This window comes from Manis javanica, chromosome 7 (assembly GCF_040802235.1).
Source record: "Manis javanica isolate MJ-LG chromosome 7, MJ_LKY, whole genome shotgun sequence".
NCBI lineage: Eukaryota > Metazoa > Chordata > Mammalia > Pholidota > Manidae > Manis > Manis javanica.
In genome coordinates, this window is record NC_133162.1 from 106,236,893 (window position 1) to 106,258,390 (window position 21,498).

General features: G+C 41.6%; 1 long non-coding RNA gene across 2 annotated transcripts in view; it reads left to right on the plus strand.

Moving 5' to 3' along the window:
- LOC108401363 (uncharacterized) overlaps positions 1 to 17,697 on the plus strand; it is a 71,415-nt gene extending 53,718 nt beyond the window's left edge. For both annotated transcript variants that reach the window (XR_012133370.1, XR_005061979.2), the window contains one exon: positions 13,707 to 17,697. This is a non-coding gene — a long non-coding RNA (uncharacterized lncRNA). The remainder of the gene's footprint in view (positions 1 to 13,706) is intronic.
- The last annotated feature ends 3,801 nt before the right edge of the window (positions 17,698 to 21,498 follow it).

The window sequence follows — 21,498 nt, forward strand, 5'->3', positions numbered from 1 at the left end:
TGTGGCTGGGGCATTTTAGAGAAGGGGTCCTCAGAATATTCCACACACAGTCTGCCTGGCTCGGCTGTTACGACTGCTGTTGTTCCCCCCTCAGGAGCTCCCCAGACCACAGGCTTGGCCTCATCCGCTCATGGATACGCTAATCTACATCTATTCGTCCTGCCGGGCAAGTACCTTTGAAGGGGGTGGTGGTAGGAGTGTGGGGTGTGGAGGCAAGAGGAGTTAGTACTTTTGGCTAGAATATAGGAGGAAGGGGAGTAGGGGCCATCTTTGACTCCTTACTTTGTTTAACCTCACGTTCAACACCTTGGCAGTCTTTACATCCCAATTTTGGGTGCTCTTATCACGCCCACTGCTCCACACCAGTCCTGGTGGCCGTCAGCTCTCACGTGGATCATGGCAGTTCCCTTGTACCTGCTCTGTTGCTGGCACTCTCGCCCTCCATTCCCCACACAGCAGGCTGAGGGTGGAGTCCGGGCCTGTCACTCTTCTGCCCAGATCTTATGGTGCCTTTCTGTTACACTGAGGAGGAAATCTAGTTCTTCCAGGGCTGATGAGCCCCATGAAGCCTGGCATCTGGCCTGCGGTGACCTGTCTCATCTTCTCACTTGCCACTCTCTCCCTCCTTCTTTCTGCTCACTAAATCTGGAGCACGCCAGCTTGTTTTCCCACTGGCCTTTGTGTCGCTGTTCCCTCTGCTTGGAATGCTCTTCCACCACAGTCATATGGCTTCCGTCATTCCTCCTCCTCTCTTTCTCAGGACTCGACTCCAATGTCATCTCCTTCCCATCCACTCATTACTCTGTCCCTTCTTGCTTTGCTTTATTTGGCTTCAAAGCCCTGTGGAAATAAAGACTACCCAAATGAGAACCAGCAAAGGCTACTCATTCAGAGCTTGCTAGAGCAAGGGAGTAAGCCACCATCCCTTGCATTTGGCAGGACTCAAAGGCAGGCAGAGGAGTGGGAAAGCTTATAGCAGAAAAAGGGAAGGCTTGAGAACTGCCCTGTCTGGAGGCTGCTGGCCTCAGGAGGCTGTAAGTGGGCTCACCTGAAGGGGCTTGCTGTGTGATTGGTGGGGGGCATGCATCTGTCTTTCTCTGGTTGGCCCTAAGTTGGAAACAGCTGCAACCATCAGGGAAGCTGCCAGTTATTAATCAAATTCTGGCCATTTGGGGTTGATTGTTACTAGGGTTATTGTTGGGATTCCTGGACTATCACTAGAGGTAGTAGTCTGACTTCCTACAAGTCTGACTTACAGCAGTCTGGCTTCTAGGTTGATTTCTGGGGCAGGTTGCTGAAGGCTGTGGGTCAGAATTCTATTTTTATAGATAGTCTGGCCATCACCCATTTGTATATTCAGTCTCTCAGCACTTGCTGTTAACTAAATGTGATATGCATTTATTTTTCTAGTTATTGCTTGTCTCACAAGAGAAGGAAAACTTGGTAAAGGCATGGATCTAGTTTTGTTACTAATGAATCTCTAGTTCTTCAAATTGTATCAGGCACATGGTGGGTGCTCCAGAAATATGTGCTGAATGAGGGAATGATCCTTCTTCTATGTAAGTTTCTATAAATAAAACCTTCTGAGTAAAGCATATGCTTTATACATTTTTCTCCTTTTATGGGCTGATTACCCCTGGCATTTTGGACAAGAGCAGCCACTATCTGGAGAAACTTGGAGAAAAGTCCATGTAGAGAAGCCTGGGTTTTATATTCAGGAGAATACTCAAGTATCTATAGGAGCTGGGTAGGTAAGAGAATAAGCTGACTTGATGGAGTGGGAATGATAGAGAAAAAGGAATCTTGTTTTGTGGAAAGATGGGTGCCTCAGTTCAGCACTTACCAATTTTTCACACATCAGAACACAGGCCTCCTGTTTGTAGAATTGTATGAATTCAAAATAAGCCCCCCATCTTGCAGTTTTATGTAAATAACTTCATTATTTGAATGTTAGCCTCTAAATACTAATGGGGTGGAAGAAGAAGGCAGGAAAAATTAGAATGTTTTGAATACAAATTCAGTCCTTGGGTGGCCAGGCGTGGCCCCTGGTCTTGGCTGTCTCCTCAGATCCTCTCTGGAAGTCTCTTTGGGTCTCCTTTTCCCTGCTTTGTCTGACCAAGATTGAGACTGGACAGTGAGAAGAAGAAGACAGTGGGGGTGAGCCCCTGAGCTCCGGCCATTAGACACTAGTGAACTGGGTCTCAGCATACTAGTTGCCTTGCAAATGTGTTTCTTTGTTAGGAGTCATCTGTGGATTTGGGAGGGTGATTGCATGAGGCCCTTTTGGTATCAGGCTGATTATAAGTGCAGCGCAGGAGCCATCTCCCTGATTAGAGCCAAGATTCTGAAGCCAGATGAATTAATAATGAGGCAATGGGGAAAGGAAGCAACTCTGACAGTGCTCTTGTTTATGTTGAGAAGTTTTAGGCACTTTGACTGCAAAAGAAAGAAAGAGATTATTCCTCTGAACTTTAAATAACTGATTAGTATCTGATATAATTAAGCTCATTTTCCCAGAAAGTGACTCTTCAGGAAATCCTTTCCTAAGCACCCTTCATTGCAGTTTGCACAGGATTAAAGCCAGGATTCTGGGCAGTGCAGATAATGAAACAGGAGAGGAAAGGGAGCACAGAGGAGTTATTAGATCTTCACAGCTATCACTTAAGAGCCAACAAAAATTATATTCAAGTTGCCTTTTTTTCTTCCAATTCCAGGAAAACACCAAAGTGCAAACCACCTAGGTTGATATTATTTAAGAGCTATTATCCTTGATTAAATCTAAACACAACAAATAAAGCTATTCAGTTTCTTCAGAAATGGGAGATAAACTGTGTTTGGGTAAGGTTAGCATTTCGCCAGATTTCTTAAGGGTAGCAACCCCACATTTACTTGAAATTGCTTATAATTTTATTCCCCCCAGCCCTGATAGAGCTAATTAGACCCCGCAGGGAATTATGTGGGCAACGGTGGGAATGGGGGAAGTATAAAAATGCGATGAAATTAGTGCCTGCTACTTTCCTGTGTGATGCAATCTGGGAGCTCATGGGCTTGCAACAATACGAGCCATTGATACTGAAGTTGCTCCGGGAGTCCATAATTATGATATAATGTCTTGCCAGCCTCTTGCATGAGCAGAGGAGAATGGAATATGAGTAAATAAAACCCAGCAATTTTTCCATCTGTAATCCTCTATATCAATAGCGTATTTCTCTGTTCTCTCTCTTTATATTTTTTTTCCAAAGAAGATAGAAACTTACTTACTGAACATTTTATGTACTATTGAAAGACTTTATCTCCATGGGAATAAATTTGGTTTGCAATCAGCTAAATGAAAGATTTTCTTGGTATTATTACAAGTTGAAGAAAGCTATTCCACAAGGCCCTCTGCCAATCACAAACGGTTTTTCTTGACTTTTCTTGTTACTGTTGTGTAAGCTCATGCCAGAAGAGAAGTTGAATTTTGTCATTTATTCCTTAATTTGTTAGGACTGTATTTGTTCTGGTCCGACTTCATGGTCATGTGGTTTGCGAAGTCTCTTATAAATGTGTTTAAAGCTATCATTGCACAGTACAAAGATGAACAAGATTCTTAATAATAATTTAAATATTTAATTTTTCTTTATTTAAAATGCCATTAAATAGCAAATAAAAGGTACCATGACAAATGAAGAGGGAGATCACAGAACAAAGGGGAAACCTGGTGTTTTAGTACCTTTGACATAACTTTTTCCCCCTGCTTTTTTTTTTTGTTTTTTTTGTTTTTTGTTTTTTGAGAGGGCATCTCTCATATTTATTGATCAAATGGTTGTTAACAACAATAAAATTCTGTATAGGGGAGTCAATGCTCAATGCACAATCATTAATCCATCTCAAGCCTAACTCTCGTCAGTCTCCAATCTTCTGAAGCATAACGAACAAGTTCTTACATGGTGAACGAATTCTTACATAGTGAATAAGTTCTTACATGGTGAACAGTACAAGGGCATTCATCATAGAAACTTTCGGTTTCGATCATGCATTATGAACTATAAACAATCAGGTCAAATATGAATATTCGTTTGATTTTTATACTTGATTTATATGTGGATCCCACATTTCTCCCTTTATTATTATTATTATTATTTCTATTTTTAATAAAATGCTGAAGTGGTAGGTAGATGCAAGATAAAGGTAGAAAACATAGTTTAATGTTGTAAGAGAGCAAATGTAGATGATCAGGTGTGTGCCTGTAGACTATGTGTTAATCCAAGCTAGACAAGGGCATTAAAACATCCACGGATGCAGAAGATTTCTCTCAAAACAGGGCGGGGGGTGAGGTTCTAAGCCTCACCTCTGTTGATCCCCAATTTCTCACCTGATGGCCCCCCTGCGACTGTGCCTGTCTTAGGTTGTCCCTCCCTTGAGGAATCTTACCCGTCTCTGGCTAACCAGTCATCTTCTGGGGCTATACAGGGAGATGTAAAGTTGGTAAGTGAGAGAGAAGTCATATTGTTTGAAAAGGTTAGCTTTTTACTTCTTTGCAGATTTATGCCCTGTGGCTTCTATGCCCAGCATTTGTCTTGAGGTATCTTTACCACTTGGAGGAATTATGATACTCGGTAAATTCGATATGAGGCATGAATTCTCTTTAAGGGTTGTAATTAGGAAGGAAGAAGAGAAGCTATAGAGGTAGCAGACGGAAGAAAACATGGGAGGGTTGATTATTTCTTTGACATATCTTCTTGTAGAGTCACTTAAGCACGTATAGGTTTTAAACTACTAATTCAATTGCACACACACATTAACATAATAGGAATACAGTTACATAACCAAAGCAGATCTATAATTACCAGCCATCTCCAGTGAAGCCAAAAAAACCAGTTAGGCACCCTAGGCATTTGTGAAAATTTGTCTTTGATATGATGGATATTGTCCAACTGTACTTGAACAGTCTGAGAGAAATCAGACAAATTAAAACAACCCATTCCTGGGAACTGTTCACATCCCATATGTTCTTTTAACATATAGTCTGTAGTTGTAAGATTTTGGAGGGCTGCAACTTGCACTTCTCCTAATTCTTGGTTGAGTTCCAACAGTACAGATCCAGTCAAATTTGTTGTTTTACTGGAAGCACAGGCCAGCTTAGATATCTCCTTCTTCATTCCCATGGCAAGTCCAGGAACTGGTGGGATGGATGCAGCTACAACTGCAGCATCGCCTGGATCTTTGTTGAGGATTTTTGATGATCATCTTCTAGTATGAGTCTTCCAGAGAGTGCTGATGTTGGAAGTTCTTCTTCATATCGTATCTTAGCTCATTTTTTGGGTAGCCAAATTAGGCTTTGATCCTCTGTATAAACACAAACAGACCCTTTGCCCACACTTTGATATGCCCTTTATACCATTGTGTAGAACTCATTGGAGGTCACCACACAGGAACTGCTTTTTTTTTTTTTAAGAGAAAGGAATATTATCAGAAAAGTGTACCTCCATAGCTGATCATCTGATACCCTTTAAGTGATCAAAATTAAGGATATTTAAAGCATGCATTAATCGTTGATTTACAGTTAGTTTTATCCTATCAGGGAGTAATCCCCCTTCTCTTTCTTTCTTTTTTTTTTGTTATCCTTAATCTACACTTACATGAAGAATATTATGTTTACTAGGCTATCCCCTATACCAGGTCCCCCGTATAAACCACTTTACAGTCACTGTCCATCAGCATAGCAAATTGTTGTAGAATCACTACTTGTCTTCTCTGTGTTGTACATCCCTCCCCATTCTCCCTCCCCCCCATGCATGCTAATCTTAATACCCCCTTTTTTCTTCCCCCCACTTATCCCTCCCTACCCACCCATCCTCCCCAGTCCCTTTCCCTTTGGTACCTGTTAGTCCATTTTTGGGTTCTGTAATTCCACTGCTGTTTTGTTCCTTCAGTTTTTCCTTTGTTCTTATACTCCACAGATGAGTGAAATCATTTGGTATTTCTCTTTCTCCGCTTGGCTTATTTCACTGAGCATAATACCCTCCAGCTCCATCCATGTTGCTGCAAATGGTAGGATTTGCCCTCTTCTTATGGCTGAGTAATATTCCATTGTGTATATGTACCACTTCTTCTTTATCCATTCATCTACTGATGGATTTAGGTTGCTTCCAATTCTTGGCTATTGTAAATAGTACTGCAATAAACATAGGGGCATCTGTCTTTTTCAAACTGGGCTGCTGCATTCTTAGGGTAAATTCCTAGGAGTGGAATTCCTGGGTCAAATGGTAAGTCTATTTTCGCATTTTGAGGAACCTCCATACTGCTTTCCACAATGGGTGAACTAATTTACATTCCCACCAGCAGTGTAGGAGGGTTTCCCTTTCTCGACAGCCTCTCCAACATCTGTTGTTGTTTGTCTTTGGATGACAGCCATCCTTACTGGTGTGAGGTGATATCTCATTGTAGTTTTAATTTGCACTTCTCTGATAATTAGCGATGTGGAGCATCTTTTCATGTATCTGTTGGCCATCTGTATTTCTTTTTTGGAGAACTGTCTGTTCAGTTCCTCTTCCCATTTTTTAATTGGATTATTTGATTTTTGTTTGTTGAGGCGTGTGAGCTCTTTATATATTCTGGACGTCAAGCCTTTATCGGATCTGTCATTTACAAATATATTCTCCCATACTGTAGGGTTCCTTTTTGTTCTATTGATGGTGTCTTTTGCTGTACAGAAGCTTTTCAGTTTAATATAGTCCCACTTGTTCATTTTTGCTGTTGTTTTCCTTGCCCGGGGAGATATGTTCAAGAAGAGGTCACTCATTTTTATGTCTAAAAGGTTTTTGCCTATGTTTTTTTCTAAGAGTTTTATGGTTTCATGACTTACATTCAGGTCTTTGATCCATTTTGAATTTACTGTTGTGTATGGGGTTAGACAATGGTCCAGTTTCATTCTCCTACATGTAGGTGTCCAGTTTTGCCAGCACCATCTGTTGAAGAGACTGTCATTTCACCATTGTATGTCCATGGCTCCTTTATCGAATATTAATTGACCATATATGTTTGGGTTAATGTCTGGAGTCTCTAATCTGTTCCACTGGTCTGTGGCTTTTTTCCTGTGCCAGTACCAAATTGTCTTGATTACTATGGCTTTGTAGTAGAGCTTGAAGTTGGGGAGTGAGAGCCCCCCTACGTTATTCTTCTTTCTCAGGATTGCTTTGGCTATTCGGGGTCTTTGGTGTTTCCATATGAATTTTTGAATTATTTGTTCTAGTTCATTGAATAATGTTGCTGGTAATTTGATAGGGATTGCATCAAATCTGTATATTGCTTTGGGCAGGATGGCCATTTTGATGATATTAATTCTTCCTAGCCATGAGCATGGGATGAGTTTCCATTTGTTAGTGTCCCCTTTAATTTCTCTTAAGAGTGACTTGTGGTTTTCAGGGTGTAGGTCTTTCACTTGTTTGGTTAGGTTTACTCCTAGGTATTTTATTCTTTTTGATGCAATTGTGAATGGAATTGTTTTCCTGATTTCTCTTTCTATTGGTTCATTGTTAGTGTATAGGAAAGCTAGAGATTTCTGTGTGTTAATTTTGCATCCTGCAACTTTGCTGTATTCTGATATCAGTTCTAGTAGTTGTGGAGTGGAGTCTTTAGGGTTTTTTATGTACAGTATCATATCATCTGCAAATAGTGACAGTTTAACTTCTTCTTTACCAATCTGGATTCCTTGTATTTCTTTGTTTTGTCTGATTGCCATGGCTAGGACCTCTAGTACTATGTTAAATAAGAGTGGGGAGAGTGGGCATCCCTGTCTAGTTCCTGATCTCAGAGGAAAAGCTTTCAGCTTCTTGCTGTTCAGTATAATGTTGGCTGTGGGTTTATCATATATGGCCTTTATTATGTTGAGGTACTTGCCCTCTATTCCCATTTTGATGAGAGTTTTTATCATGAATGGATGTTGAATTTTGTCAAATGCTTTTTCAGCATCTATGGAGATGATCATGTGGTTTTTGTCTTTCTTTTTGTTGATGTGGTGGATGATGTTGATGGATTTTCGAATGTTGTACCATCCTTGCATCTCTGGGGTGAATCCCACTTCGTCATGGTGTATGATCCTTTTGATATGCTGTTGAATTCTGTTTGCTAATATTTTATTGAGTATTTTTGCGTCTACATTCATCAGGGGTATTGGTCTGTAATTTTCTTTTTTGGTGGGGTCTTTGCCTGGTTTTGGTATTAGGGTGATGTTGGCTTCATAGAATGAGTTTGGGAGTATTCCCTCCTCTTCTATTTTTTGGAACACTTTAAGGAGAATGGGTATTATGTCTTCTCTGTGTGTCTGATAAAATTCCGAGGTAAATCCGTCTGGCCCCGGGGTTTTGTTCTTGGGTAGTTTTTTGATTACCGTTTCAATTTCTTTGCTCGTAATTTGTTTGTTTAACTTTTGTGTTTCTTCCTTGATCAGTCTTGGGAGGTTGTATTTTTCTAGGAAGTTGTCCATTTCTTCTAGGTTTTCCAGCTTGTTGTCATATAGGTTTTCATAGTAGTCTTTAATAATTCTTTGTATTTCTGTGGAGTCTGTCGTGATTTTTCCATTCTCATTTCTGATTCTGTTGATTTGTATTGATTCTCTTTTTCTCTTAATAAGTTTGGCTAGAGGCTTATCTATTTTGTTTATTTTCTCAAAGAAGCAGCTGTTGGTTTCATTGATTTTTGCTATTGTTTTATTCTTCTCAATTTTGTTTATTTCTTCTCTGATCTTTATTATGTCCTTCCTGCTGACTTTAGGCCTCATTTGTTCTTCTTTTTCCAGTTTCGATAATTGTGATGTTAGACTATTCATTTGGGATTGTTCTTCCTTCTTGAAGTGTGCCTGGATCGCTATATACTTTCCTCTTAAGACTGCTTTTGCTGCGTCCCACAGATGTTGGTGCTTTGTGTTGTTGTTGTCATTTGTTTCTATATATTCCTTGATCTCTATTTTGATTTGTTCATTGATCCATTGATTATTTAGAAGCATGTTGTTAAGCCTCCATGTGTTTGTGAGCCTTTTTGTTTTCTTTGTAGAATTTATTTCTAGTTTTATACCTTTGTGGTCTGAAAAATTGGCTGGTAGAATTTCAATATTTTGGAATTTACTGAGGCTTCTTTTGTGGACTAGTATGTGGTCTATTCTGGAGAATGTTCCATGTGCACTTTAGAAGAATGTATATCCTTTTGCTTTTGGATGTAGAGTTCTATAGATGTCTATTAGGTCCATCTGTTCTAGTGTGTTGTTCAGTGCCTCTGTGTCCTTACTTATTTTCTGCCCGGTGGATCTGTCCTTTGGGGTGAGTGGTGTGTTGAAGTCTCCTAAAATGAATGCATTGCAGTCTATTTCCCTCTTTAGTTCTGCTAGTATTTGTTTCACATATGCTGGTGCTCCTGTGTGGGGTGCATATATATTTAGAATGGTTATATCCTCTTGTTGGACTGAGCCCTTTATCATTATGTAGTGTCCTTGTTTATCTCTTGTTACTTTCTTTGTTTTGAAGTCTATTTTGTCTGATATTAGTACTGCAACCCCTGCTTTTTTCTCACCGTTGTTTGCCTGAAATATGTTTTTCCATCCCTTGACTTTTAGTCTGTGCATGTCTTTGGGTTTGAGGTGAGTTTCTTGTAAGCAGCATATAGATGGGTCTTGCTTTTTTATCTATTCTATTACTCTGTGTCTTTTGATTGGTACATTAAGTCCATTTACATTTAGGGTGACTATTGAGAAATATGTACTTATTGCCTTTGCAGGCTTTAGATTCGTGGTTACCAAAGGTTAAAGGTTAGCCTCTTTAGTATCTTACTGCCTAACTTAGCTCACTTATTGAGCTCTTATATACACTGTCTGGAGATTCTTTTCTTCTCTCCCTTCTTATTCCTCCTCCTCCATTCTTCATATGTTGTGTGTTTTGTTCTGTGCTCTTTTTAGGAGTGCTCCCATCTAGAGCAGTCCCTGTAAGATGCCCTGTAGAGGTGGTTTGTGGGAAGCAAATTCCCTCAGGTTTGCTTGTCTGGGAATTATTTAATCCACCATCATATTTAAATGATAGTCGTGCTGGATACAGTATCCTTGGTTCAAGGCCCTTCTGTTTCATTGTATTAAATATATCATGCCATTCTCTTCTGGCCTGTAGGGTTTCTGTCGAGGAGTCTGATGATAGCCTGATGGGTTTTCCCTTATAGGTTACCTTTTTCTCTCTAGCTGCCTTTAAAACTCTTTCCTTGTCCTTGATCCTTGCCATTTTAATTATTATGTGTCTTGGTGTTGCCCTCCTTGGATCCTTTCTGGTGGGGGTTCTTTGTATTTCCGTGGTCTGTTCGATTATTTCCTCCCCCAGTTTGGGGAAGTTTTCAGCAATTATTTCTTCAAAGACACTTTCTATCCCTTTTCCTCTCTCTTCTTCTTCTGATACCCCTATAATACGGATATTGTTCCTTTTGGATTGGTCACATAGTTCTCTTAGTATTGTTTCGTTCCTGGAGATCCTTTTATCTCTCTCTATGTCAGCTTCTATACGTTCCTGTTCTCTGGTTTCTATTCCTTCAATGGCCTCTTGCATCTTATCCATTCTGCTTATAAATCCTTCCAGGGTTTGTTTCACTTCTGTGATCTCCTTCCTGACATCTGGGATCTCCCTCCAGACTTCATCCCATTGCGCTTCCATTTTTCTCTGCATCTCCATCAGCATGTTCATGATTTTTATTTTGAATTCTTTTTCAGGAAGACTTGTTAGGTCTGTCTCCTTCTCAGGTATTGACTCTGTGATCTTTGTCTGCTTGTAGTTTTGCCTTTTCATGGTGATAGAGGAAGTTTGCAGAGCTGGTATGAGTGACAGCTGGAAGAGCTTTCCTTCTTGTTGGTTTGTGGCCTTCCTCTCCTGGGAGAATAGCGACCTCTAGTGGCTTGTGCTGGGCAGCTGCGTGCAGACAGGGCTTCTGCTTCCTGCCCGTCTCCTATGGAGTTTATCTCTGCTGTTGCTGTGGGCGTGGCTTGGCTCTGGCTGCTGCTCCAAAATGGTGGAGCCCCATTGGAGGGGGAGTGGCTGGGAGGCTTTTTATCTCCGTAAGGGTCCTCTGTGTTCCCTTCTGCCCACGGTGTTAGAGTCCCCAGAGATCCCCAGATTCCCTGCCTCTGGACTAAGTGTCTGTACCTGCCCCTTTAAGTCTTCCAAAAAGCACTCTCCAAACCAAAACAACAACAGCAGCAAAAAGAAAAAAAAAATTAAATAAGTAACTAAAACAAAAAAAATGCATGATTTTGTTTGTCCTCAGGCGCCAGTCTCAGGCACCCGGTCACCGGTCTTGCTGCCCTGTTTCCCTAGTATTGGGGTCCCTGTCCCTTTAAGACTTCCAAATAGCACTTGCCAAAAAAAAAAAAAAAAAAAGAGGGGAAAAAAAAATGGCCGCTCCTGTTTCTTTGTTCTCCGTCGTCAGCCTCAGGCACCCGCTCACCGTTCCTGCCGCCCTGTTTCCCTAGTATCGAGGACCCCATGCATGCACTGTGTCTGCACTCTGGTCTGGATGGCTGGGGCTGGGTGTTCAGCAGTCCTGGGCTCCCTCTCCCTCCCTGCTGACTCCTCTCCTCCCTTCCGGAGCTGGGGGGAGGGCCACTTGGGTCCCACCGGGCCGGGGCTTGTATCTTACCCCCTTTGTGAGGCACTGGGTTGTCGCAGGTGTGGATGTGGTCTGGATATTTTCCTGTGTCCTCTGGTCTCTATTTTAGGAAGAGTTGTCTTTGTTATATTTTCATAGATAAATGTGGTTTTGGGAGGAGATTTCTGCTGCTCTACTCATGCCGCCATCTTGGCTCCACCCCAAAAGTTCCCCCTGCTTTTTGAAGAAGGGACCTTGAACTCACATTTTGCACTGGGCTCCATAAATTATATAGCTGGCTATGTACTTAGGCACAGATTAATGGAAATCAGAGATTCATTCACTCAAGCAGCAATCATTTACTGAACATTTGCTCAGTGCATCACAGTGCTAGGTATAGGAGTGGTCTCTGCTCCCTGGGCCTTCACACGAAGTTTTGGCAACATACGTACAGTCAGGTCATATCGATACTTATGGAATGGTGAGGCCCAAATCTGGGAGCAGGAGTGAAATCCCAATTGTACCTGGTAAGGCGAGAGGTCAGAAAAGAATTTGTAGGAGAGGTATTAATTCAGATCGAGTATTCCAACTTGTAAGACACTTTAGAAATACTCTCTTTGCTAAGACAAAACTGAATAATTAGAACTAGCATGGCTGAAATTGGAAGTTCTCTCATCTTGTACTCCGATCTCACCACTTAGGAGGGATACCCTGCAGTCACCTTAACTCAAATCCGGGATGGTGACTGTATTGTCAAAGGGAGGGCTGGAACTTAGGTTATCTGGTTTCTAATTCTTCTCTGCATTCCAATTTTCTGCTCTTCAATCCTTAATTTGATGGTCCTTAAATTGTTCTTACTTTCCTGTTACTGATATTAAGAAATTAGGAAGTAATACAGTATTTTTCAGAAGATTTTATTTTGTTTCACTTTTTTGCTTCATATCAAAACTTATGTAAGAGGTCTTTTAAAGAGGAAATTTTTCTAGTGCACTTAAACTGTAATTTGTTTTATAGAAACCAACATCTCCCTAGCCACTGTCACCTTGAGTGAGGAAACCCTGTGCTCTGGAGCCTGCCTTCTGGTGTTGAAGGCACGTAGGCTTTGTAGTCAGGCCTGGGTGGCTTCTAAGTCTGCCTTTGAGGAGCTGTGTGCCTTTGGGAATGTATTTAGTCTCCTTGAAAAATGGGGCAGTAATGAATCCTTCATAGTGATATTGGAGGGATTAAAGAAGAGCAGGTAGAGTATGCAGCACCTGCTGGGAGCTCAGGAGATGTGGTTTCCTTCTCTTGAAAGACAAAACAATTTTCCGTCTTCTTTCCACCTCTTTTAAGGCATTTGCCATATGAAATTCCTCATTTTATACCAATGGCCTATTTCAGCTGTGTTGGATACTTGAGAAATTTGTTACTTTTAACTCTCTACTAATATATTGATAGAGAAAAATAGGACTCTTCAATTTCAATATTTTCTTTGTGTGTTCACTTTCTATCCAGCAGTGAAATTCCAGAATACTGTGAATTTGGGGGAAGGTATCAGAGCCATAACATTGAATAATTATAAAATGACAAGGCACTTTGAGGATAACCCTAATAGTTGACATTTAAAGAAAGCTTTGCTCTGAGCACTACACATGCGTTAATTTGGTTAAATCTCACAAGGGGTCTTTGAGGGAATTCTCTTATTGTTCCCATAGCACAGATAAGGAAACAGCAGCGAGGAGTTAAGGAACTCATCCAGGTCAACTTGGCTGGCCCAGAACTGATACCCTAACCAATATGCAAACCGCCTTAATTAGGATGTATTTCAGACCCCCAATTCTACAAATGCTTGAAATCTGCAAAATATAATTGACTTGCCCATGGTCATGTAGCTGCTTAAATGAAGGGACAGGACTGGAACCCCAGGATCCTGAGCACTGGGGTCCTAGATCCTGACTCCCCAGTGCATGGTACTCTTCATCACTCCCAGAGTTACTGGCAGGGCAGGTTCACAAGAGGCTCAAACTGGGAACCAGCCGAGCTAGATAATATTTCTATTCCTGTGCCTTTCATTAAAGATGCATGATTTTTATAATTCCTTCCTTTAATAGTAATTGCTATGTTTTGTCTTTCAGGAACCTGAGGCAGAAGGACATAAGCCAGTGTATCTGCCTGTTGAGCCTACAGTTAAAAATAATTATAGAGAACATGGTGATGTTTCAGAAACTGTCAGGTGGTACCTTTTCAAATCATATTTTTTTTACATTATTCACTTCTAGTCTGGAGGAAATACCTATGGGTAAAATGGAGAGAAGAGTGAGAAAAGAAAAGCCAAACCTTGTTCACTCATTTCTTCCATGGAATTGAAACATACCTGACCATTATTATATGAAAGTAGATGCAGATGAAATTTCAATATATATAGATTAACCAAAACTCTTTATTGGCGATACTTACACTTTTCCAGAAGGTGTTTGTGTGTACAGTGATATTAATAAACCCGTTTAGTCTTTAGTGCAGCCATAAAATAAGAGACAGCAAAGACACCAGCTGTAAGAGTCAGTGCTGTCGCTGTGGTTCAGCTGAAACTAGTGGCTGAGCTTCCTGGCCGCCACTCTTGTTAGTCAGAAAGAAAGAAATGTAACAATGGTGTTTACAGGAGGCAAAGTTTATTTGAATGAAATTCACAAAGTCATTTATCCCATAGGGAATAGTAGCCAGTATAGAACAGCCCCTGTACTAGTAGTCAGGGTTCTCCAGAGAAACAGAACTGATAGGGGGGGATCAATTTCTCTAGATCTCTCCTGCTCTCTCAAAGTGTGTGTTATAAGGAACTGGCTCCCTAACTGTGATTTTGGAGGCTGACAAGTCCCAAGATCTGCAGTCAGCAAGCTGGTGGTCCAGGAGAAGCCAGTGGTGTAGCTCTAGCTTGAAGCTGATATCTGAGAGCCGGGACACCTGAGGTTGTGAGTTCCAGTGTGAGTTGAAGGCAGGAGAAGACGTATACATCCCAGCTTAAGGACAGGCAGAGAGAGAGAGAACTTGCCTTTACTCAGCCTTTTTATTCTATTCAGGCTTCCAGTGGATGGATGCAGCTCATCCACACTGGGGAGAGTGATCTGCTTTACTCAGTCTACTGACTTAAGTATTAATATCATCTAGGAACTCCCTTACAACATACTCAGAATAAACTTTAACTAAATATCTGGACACCTTGTGGCCCAGTCAAGTTGACACATAAAGTTAACCATCATAATACTCTTTTTCAAACATAATCTTCAGTTCTCTAATTCATGATGTTAGACTGTAAGAATCAGGATGTTGTGTTAGTATTAATCTATATTACATTGAGTTCAATTCTAAAATTTGCTTATAATGAACAGCCATGAGGGAAAATGAGACTGTTTTGCTGAATACGTGTGTCTTGCCAATGGGTTTCAGCCCTGGGCAAGTTTGCTATGGATTCAGTGTGACCAAAGAAATTGACAGCAAAACATTCTTTGGGGAGAAAGGGTTTATTACCAGCTTGTTCTCCTGGCAGTAGGTCGAGCTCTAGTGTCTCTGCCTCCGCCCAGAGCACTGGGCCAAACTCTTTATATAGCACAATAATAGGTTATTGTCTAAAGGTGCGGAAGCAGTAGCCTAGCAACAGGTCAGTTACATCATGAGGTGGTTTAAGCTCAGTGAGGATTCTGGCCATAGGAACTCCAACCTCCCCACAACATGCAATAAGGGTTTATAGATGGCAGTTGCAATCTTGGATTCAGCTTTAGTTCCCAAACTTGTGTATTGCCATTTGTTTGCACAATACTGAGATGAATTCACAGATAGTTAGCTATAAAGTGTAATTTTTTGTAGCTTGCCTTGATATAACAGAATATATTTCCATTACCCTCATTTGGAAGTGGAAAAGAGTAGCTGCAGGAAATGTTTGTATTAATTTTAAATCAGTGATGATATCACCCCATTTTTGACTTATAATTAAGAGAGAAAAGCACTAAGGATTTAGAACTAGCTGTAGAAAGACTGCACATTATTACTCATGATGGTTCAGCTCTTAGGGTCTTATCTGTATCTGATGAGATGATTCTGGCCAGCCTGGCATTTCAGTGGTGTACACGTGGACCGTGACATCCTATATTTCCTCTTAGGGAGACTTTGCATCCACAGGTCTGAGTTTTTAAAAAATGTGGTATAAAACTATACACTTTCTGATTAATAACATATCTCCTACTTTATTAGCAATAGTTAAGTGCTACTATTTACATGGGCTGGGTGCCTTTTTGAGTGGTGGTGCCCCTCTCTGTACACACACACACACACACTAGGACTGCCATAACAAAGTACCACAAATTGGGTTGTTTCAACAAAACAAATTTATTTTCTCATGGTTTTGGAGGCTAAAAGTCTGAAGGTGTCAGTGCGGTTGGTTCCTCCTGAGGGCTGTGTGGGAAAATTTGTACTCAGTTTCTTTCCTTGGCTTATGGTGGTCATCTCCTCCCTGTGTCTTCACATTATCTTCCCTCTGTACATGTCTGTATCCAAATTTCCTCTTCTTATGAGGACACCAGCCTTATTGGATTAGTGCCTCTCCTAATAACTCCATTTTAACTTGATTACTTCTGTAAAGACCCTATCTCCAAATAAGATCACATTCTGAAGTGCTAGGGAATAGGGCTTCAACATATAAATTTTTGGGGAATACAATTCAAGCCATAACTATACATGTATAGTATATATGTGTATGATTATATCTATGTACATAGTATATACACAATATGTTTATGTGTGTATATATATGCACATATATATGGTGTATATACATATACACACAGACTCATTTAACCCTTGAAACAAGGCTATGAGTTAGGTATTATGATTAACCTTTTAAATATGAGGAAATTGAGGTACAAAGCTCAATGCCCCCACAGTTATCAAATTCTGGAGCTGAGATTTGGACCCAGACCCCTGGCTCCTAAGACTATGCCCAGGTCCATACGGCAGTGGGTTTTCCTGGCAGCACAAGGTAACATGTCAATAGATGGTAAAGGATTAAAAGTAGGGATGTATTCTTTTGAATTTTTAAAGAACTAGTTTACTGAATTGTGAAAAGTTCTAGAAATGATACCTGAAGGAAAATTCTGCAGCACTCCCAGATCATAATTTGGTTTGGAAAACCTAGTGTCCTTGAGATGCTTATTTGAAGGCAGTGAAAGCTTGTGAGGTATCTGGGCTGAGCCTCTGCTTAACACCTGGCCTGGCAGCAGCCTGTGTGCTCAAGGTCAGCTGGCTGTCTCATACATGTGCAACCCTAAGTGTTCCTGAAAACAAAAGCCAGAAGAAGATGTGAAGACCCCATTTGGAACATGGTAGGTGGGGTCATGGGGTGAGAGCAGTGGGGCCTTTATCTGGCCCAGGGATGGCATCACAGACAGAGGCTCATCCACAGGCCTTCCTCCCCTCTCCTTCCATGGCTAAGTGGCTCTTCCCACCAAAGGCCCTCAGGATGCCACAGCCACAGAGCAAGCTACCAGGAATGTGACCTGTTGGGCCATAATCTGCCTCCCTCTTGACTTTCTGACCTCACACAAACTGTAACATCACTATTTTTTAGTTCCCTCATGTGCAAAGTGATACTTGTTGATGAAATCATTTTTTCATTGACAGGTCTTTGTTGATGGCCTGCCATGTGGTGGGCATTGTGGGCCTCTGTGGATAAAATGAGAGTTCCTGTGGCCAGGATTCTCACCTGGCTGTGGTTGACTAGCTCACTGCACACCTGTGGGCAATACATTGCTTTGATTCTATAAAAAGAGCTCCACCCAGTGCTCTGGGCACAACATGGTGGCAGGGCTACAAGGCTGCAGGAGAGCAGAGCAGAGGCTGGAGTGGTGGCAGCGCCAAGGACGGAGGCCCAGAGGACAGCTATACAGGACAACTGTGCAGAGAGGCCCAAGGACGGCTGTGCAGGACGGCTGTGAGGACAGAGGGGCCCAGAGGATGGCTGTGCAGACAGAGGGGCCCAGAGGCAGAGACTGGCTTGCTGCATACAGACTCGCTCTGAGTGAATGGGATTCTAGTGACTGACCTGCCACCTGGAAATAAAGTTGGGTATAACCCTTTCACCCCAAGAACGTTTTGCTGTCATTTTTTTTGGTCACATTGAATCCATAGCCAACTTGCCTGGGACTGAAACCCATTGGCAAGACAGCCTCCTAGGTCTAATCTATGGGGCATCTGGTGGTGTGGCTTTAAAGCATTTACCCTGTTGTTAGGTTGGGAAAATGTATACTTGTGAAATAAGACATAATTGCTCTACCAACACCATACTGTTCTAGGAGAGGCTGTGAGTTGGCAGTCTGGAAGAGTAAGGGGCACCAAGAGAGCCAGAGGACAGAGAGAAAAACGTCATTGAGTGCTCACTGTGTGCCAGTCACTAAACTAAGGACTTTGCATGCATTTCTTCTTAATCTTCAGTATAATCTTGGGGAGTAAATTTTGTCTTCCCCATTGTACAGCTGAGGAAACGGAGGCTTTAGGGAGGACAAATCTGGGACTAAAATTTGCAAGTGACAAAGCCAGGATTCATTTGGGGCTGAGTCCAGGAGGAGGGCGTGTGCACCTGATGGAGGCACCTGTGTGGCTTTCTATGCCGAGATCCTATTTCTGCATCTGGTTTGGGTCTGTTGAGGACAAGAACAATGTCTCATGCCTCTGCACAATGGGCAGTCTAAAATGTCTGTTGTCAGTGATGTCTTAGACTAGGTGACTGTCCAGTCCTTGCATTACCTACCTTCCAGTGGAAAACCTTTCTGGATAAAATGAGAGTTCCTGTGGCCAGGATTCTCACCTGGCCCTGGTTGACTAGCCCACTGCACACCTGTGGGCAAGTTGACTCTATAAAAAGAGCTCTTCCCAGTGTTCTGGGCATGACATGGTGGCAGAGCTGCAACGCTGCAGGAGAGCAGAGCAGAGCAGAGGCTGGAGTGGTGGCAGCGCCAAGGACAGAGGCCCAGAGGACAGCTGTGTGGGACGGCTGTGCAGAGAGGCCCAGAGGACGGCTGTGTGAACCGAAGGACCCAGGGGCAGAGACTGGCTTGCTGCCTGCAGACTTGCTCTGAGTGAATGGGATTCTAGTGACTGACCTGCCACCTGGAAATAAACCTGGGTATAACCCCTTCACTCCAAGAACGTTTTGCTGTCAATTTCTTTGGTCATACTGAATCCATAGTGAACTTGCCTGGGGCTGAAACCCATTGGCAAGACAACCTTGGCTCTGCTTGTGAAGAGCTCTCAGTCCACTGGAAGAGTCACACAGACCTGTATATATAAGTTACACCCCTTTGATGGAAAGGATTACGAGCTTTGGAGTCACACTGGCCTAGAATCCCTTGCTTCTAATTTATCTTTTAAAAAATCATGGAAAAATTTATATCACTTCTCTGAGTCTCATTTCATCAACTGTAAAACAAGCATGTCACATTACTCAGAGCGTGCTTGTGGTTGTGAGGATTAGGTGTTGCAACAGTACCTGCCACACAGTTAGTACCAGTAAATGGAATCAATGAAAATCACACACCAACCACACAAAACATAGCAGGAATAGACAGTTTAGTGAGTGTGGAGTTGGAAGAGAAGAATGGAAAGGGATGAAGTAAGAGCTGGAACAGTTGGGGCACATGGAACTTTGGGTCAGGAAGTCCGGAAAGACTGACTTCTTAGCAGATGGGGTGGGGAAACAAGGAAAAATGTCTTTTATTTTTTGAGTTTCCATCTTGTGCAGTAGGTATTTTATATAGTGCACTTAACTGAGTTCTCAAAGCAGTGCTGTAAGATATGTATTTGTTCCATAATTTATAGATATTGTCACTTTCCTGTAGGACTCATTTCTGTAGTCAGACTGGCAGGTAGACTACCCGGGGAGAGGACTGAAATTCTCAGTATGTTACATCTAGTATGGTTTGGAAAAGACTGATCAGAATGGATATTAACTATAAACAACAGTAAGTCTGTCTGTTGTGTACAAGCTGGTATCAGTCCTAGATAGCTAACCACAGTGTGGGTTTTCCTAAGAAGGAGGAGAGGAATAGATGCTATGTGAGCAGCCAACAATGACTGCTAAGACTGCATGTATCTACCTGAGTGTTAGGCTTCACGGACAGCTAAGGTAATCCCCAATCCCAGTTTTCTAGTCTGAAAGCTCAATATCTGTGGCCTCAGTGACTAGGTAATCTTCTTACTTGCTGTGTTTAAATTTGTCTCATTCAGAAGGTTAACCTTCATGTGGCCTGACACAGTCAAGTCCAACTCCTTCCTATGAAGGGACTGCTAGCAGGTCAGTCCAAGCTGCATCTCTGTTTAGTGCCAGAGCAAAAAATGTAACTCTGTTTAATACATATGCAAAGTGAGCAAATTAGGCCCTGCCTAGAGATTTCCCACTCCAAGTAAAAGCTTTAAAAGTCCTTAAATGTACTTTTCTCTGGTTTACTCAGTCCTTACAAATCTGGACTAATGGGAATCACAGGCAGCATAGATCAGCTACAGGTCTGATTACAGAAGATTTTAAGAGATGTACAGTTATATGGCTTTCAAGTGTAGATGGTAATTCAGTTTACAGAGAGATGTCTTGTAAAGCCCCTAATATATAGATATAGATATACATATAGATAAAGATATAGATAAGAATGATTTATAATGAGTTTATCAATTATTTGGATTTAATTCTTCGCTCTAAAAGTGCTTATGGTGTCTTAACACCAGTGTGTTCTGCCAATTACTTTAACCTTTCCCCTAGAAATCTTGTTTGCACTATTGATTCAAGCTTTCAATGCAGAGTCTGAAATAATAAGGTTTTGGCCTATTTCTGATTTTGCAAAGAAGATCGAAATCTTATGTGTTCACCAGGTCGATTTTTTATTGGATGCACAAAAGGGTGCTTGGTCATTGGGTGCTAGTTATTTATAAAGTCAGCTGGGAAGTAGAATGATTCTTTTGCTATTTTTTTCTTTAAGATGTGGGAACTCAATCACTAGGATATATTACATGGAAGTGCAGAGGGGCAGTTTGCACAACTGAATGTGAACAGTCACGTCAGTCTAGGGAAATAAGCTGTCTGACGGCTGGCAGCGTGGCCAAGTCGATGGAGCACTGGATCTCAAGAAAACCTGTGACCTGCTCCTTGCTTTGTACTAGCTGGCCGTGTGACCTTGGACAAGTCACTTAACTTCTGTGAGCCTTAGTTGACTCATCTGGGGTTTCACTAGGCCATCAGTTGCAAATACTCATGGCCACAAAGAGAAAACAGAAAATACCTGTGCATAAAGAGATCTTGGAAGAAAACAAAACTAAACAATGAAATAGAAAACCAACAAAACCCCACCTTTCATAGGAAACTGGTAGGCAGTGGGAGATGGTGGGGACTGTGGCAGAGCACAGCCCCATCTAAAGGGAGCAGCCCACTATTCAGCTTCAAGTTGAATGCAGGCCTCATTTGACTAGATCTTTTCATTTTCTTTTTCAGAGAAGCTGAAAAAAACAGATTTTTATTTAAAATTTTTTAGTTCTTAAGTATTGGATGCCACAGTAAACCTGGATAGACTGTCTGTGAACAAAATGAATTTTCTCCTGAATTCAACTTGTGGCTGCTTAGTTTGCAATCTCTAGACAAAGATGAACTCAGAAATCTGTTCCAGGTGCTGTAGCTCTGAGGAGTTGATGTAGAATATCTTCTTGGAGTCCAGCTTGGATTTGGAAGAGGTCTTAACAGGTATCTGATTTGCCTTTTGTGCACCATCCCTGGCAGTTGTTACCTAACCTCTGTTTAGCTGTTCCACAAGACAGACTGCTCTGAAAGGGCCTCTGTTCGAAGCTCTTGTATTGAGAAGAACTCCTCACTCAACAACTTCTGTTCTTGGCCCTAATTCTGTC